General features: G+C 33.8%; 1 long non-coding RNA gene across 1 annotated transcript in view; it reads left to right on the forward strand.

Moving 5' to 3' along the window:
• The first annotated feature begins 616 nt into the window (after positions 1-616).
• The window catches only part of LOC141376803 (uncharacterized), a 12,824-nt gene continuing 10,374 nt past the window's right edge, over positions 617-3,066 (forward strand). The window contains exon 1 of the long non-coding RNA XR_012388002.1: positions 617-800. This is a non-coding gene — a long non-coding RNA (uncharacterized lncRNA). The remainder of the gene's footprint in view (positions 801-3,066) is intronic.

Here is a 3,066-nt window from a genome sequence, read left to right on the forward strand (position 1 = left end):
AAATGTCCCAAATTTGACTTGAAACCTGCAGAAACCCTGAATGGTTTTCTGGAGCATATATTATACATTGTTGACGAGTAATTAGAATGGCAGACTGCTCAAACTTGCAGCATTGTGGGTGGAAATATGCAGATGAATGGGCAGTAAAATTAATAAGATTCTTCCTATGTCATGGGAGGAAAATCTGAGCAGCTCACTTTTTTTTTCTTTTTTTTTTTCTTTCCACAACCTGCCGAGAAAAGCTTAAACAGTTACTGGCTTGGTAGACCCAGGAGCCCGATTATAACAGAAACAAAAAAGTCGGGGTGTTGTATGATATGTCCTTTTCAAAATCATCTGTACTACTTATGCATGATGCTCTCAATCTATCGCTGCTTTCAGAATAGAGTATTACCTTTATGATCAGGCAGTGACTCTGTTCCATGCAGGAATCATTGTTTTGCTATTTCATTTTTTCCTGAAACTTATCCTTTCAAATTGTGTGCAACATTAATTACGTAAAGACCAACTGATGTGTACAATATTGCATTGCACACAAACAAAATGCAGTTATATAACATCAAGGTGGTTATTTCTGAACTGCTGCTGTTAAATCCTTTATATTGTGTTCAACCAGCAGGGGGAGAACATGGATAACCCAGAGCAAAGGCAGCCAGTGTCTTCCGTCATGTAAGAGGGGAGCCATTTCTGCTTCTCCCTCCCTGATATTCTGAATCGAGAGCAAAGCGAAGGCTGTGTCTCAGCAACTCTGCGCTTGTTCTAGACAATCAGGCCAGCTCTCTGTGGGAGACACTGCAAAGGCAAGGCATCAGTAATCATGTGCATTAAGCTTTTCTTGTGCTGCAGGTAAAGCTCAGGTCCAACAGTTCGCCTTTGATTAGCAATCAGGCTTTTGAAATGCAGCCAAAGGACTGACTGACTTTCTGTCGTTCTGTCACAGTCTTCAGTTCTTTTCTATGAAAGTTAGAAGACTAGAAATATGTATTGTGTGTGTCTGTGTGTGTATGGGAGATTTATATATTTTATATACATGCATGCATACATAAATTTGTGCCAATATTTGCGTTTCTAAATGTATGCATTTATGTGAGTGTCTATATATATATATATATATATATATATATATATATATATATATATATATTTATATATATATTTATATATATACACACACACACATATTTTATGTATGTATATGTATCATGTATGTCTGTATCTTTATACAACAGTTCTGTCTGGTTCTTAAATCTGATTGGCTGATAGCCGTGCAATATTTGTATAGCTTCCTCACCCTTCTGTATTACTCCGCCCACATATGAGTAACAGCAGATCAGTAAACTCAATACAGTTTAACAAATATTGAAGCTGTTAGACAACATGATATACTTTTGAGGCTGTTTAGATTGCAACTATGCAATTTATTTATAAAGATAGAGCCTATTTGAAACATTTTTATCCAACAGCCTGTCAAACAGAGCAGAACATAGATGAGATTAGTAATGGTTTCTGCTGTTCTGACGTCAGCTGCAGATGTGAATGAATGGTGGAAGAAAGTATTTTCCCCATGAAAAGGATTTTAAGACTCTGTGTTTGATTTTCTTTTTTATATACATGATTATGCCATTGAACTGTTGTATAAATGCTTTATCACACTCGTAGCAGTGCAATATGGCTGTATATCATCACTGGTGGGACACTAAGGCAACACACGCCTCCCACCAGTGCCGATATACAGCCATATCGCACTGTTACACATGTGATATTGCTCATATATATGCATATACAGTGTTAAGCATAAATGGTTGTACTCAAAATTACACATTTTAAATATGTGTTTTTATCAATTTCTTCATGAATATAAGCAATATATTGTGGTGCATTTGAACAAAACAGCTTTATTAAACAAATATATTAATTCAAACAATATTTTAATCACTAAACATCTTTAGAAATATTTAAATTTAATGGAAGTATTGCAAAAACTACAAAATGTTCATTTTTGTTTCTCTTGATTTGTCTTTTGTTTTTTTACATTTTTATTTCGTATTTTCCCTAACATGTAGATTTGAGTGTACTTATTTTTGGACTGTTATATTAAATTGTTTTGTTAAATAAGCTCCAGATTTGGCTTTAGTAATGAGTAAACTAATATATATGCACAACAATAAAAATGTATAGCACCCTATAGAATATATTAACTTAAAAGATAGATTTGAAAGGGGTGTGTGTGTGTGTGTATATATATATATATATTTTTTTTTTTATTCATTATGCACAGTACATGTTGTTTGCAACTACATTTTTACATTATTATTTCAAACTAGCTTTTAAAACCAGCAAATGATGTGTTGTTATATATGTATATATGTGGGTGTCATATTTACAAATGTGGTGTCACATTTTTAGACTAATGTAGATCTGAATGCACTCTTGTTACTTTGTCATTATTTATTATAATATTCTACATGCTGTTTACACTGTAATTGAACAGAAATGTTCAGAAACAGCTTCCAATAACCCCTTTGATTTGTCTCCCCTAATTAAAATGTGACAGCAGCACAGAGGAGCGACGACTAGAATAGAGCACGTACATAATTGATGCAACATAATCTAAAATGTATCAGTCCTGAAATGTGCTGCGCGTTCTATAAAAAGCCAGTGTGACGTGCAGCCCTGAGCGAGTCCAGCCGGCTGAATTGCTGAACAGCCTCCACCCTCACGCTGTGAATTTTGTTCATTCCAGAGTGGCTTTCAGCTTTTCTGGTAAAAATCACAGTCGTCACAGTCTCTTTATTTAACCACATGATGTTTTGTATGTCTGTATGGTGTTTCAGAAGTGTTTATTCCAAWTATATATATATATATATATATATATATATATATATATATATATATATATATATATATAAACAGTTCCAGAAAAGCCAAATAGTAAGGTGTCTGAATGATTGTGGCTGTGTTGACAATTAAAACTTAAAAAATTTTAGTCATTGTTTTGGAAAAAAATAATTATAGCATTTTTGTAAATATTTTTAAGAGTTGGCAGCGGATGCCCTTCCAGCGACC

The sequence above is a fragment of the Danio rerio genome, chromosome 12 (genome assembly GCF_049306965.1).
Source record: "Danio rerio strain Tuebingen ecotype United States chromosome 12, GRCz12tu, whole genome shotgun sequence".
Lineage (NCBI taxonomy): Eukaryota > Metazoa > Chordata > Actinopteri > Cypriniformes > Danionidae > Danio > Danio rerio.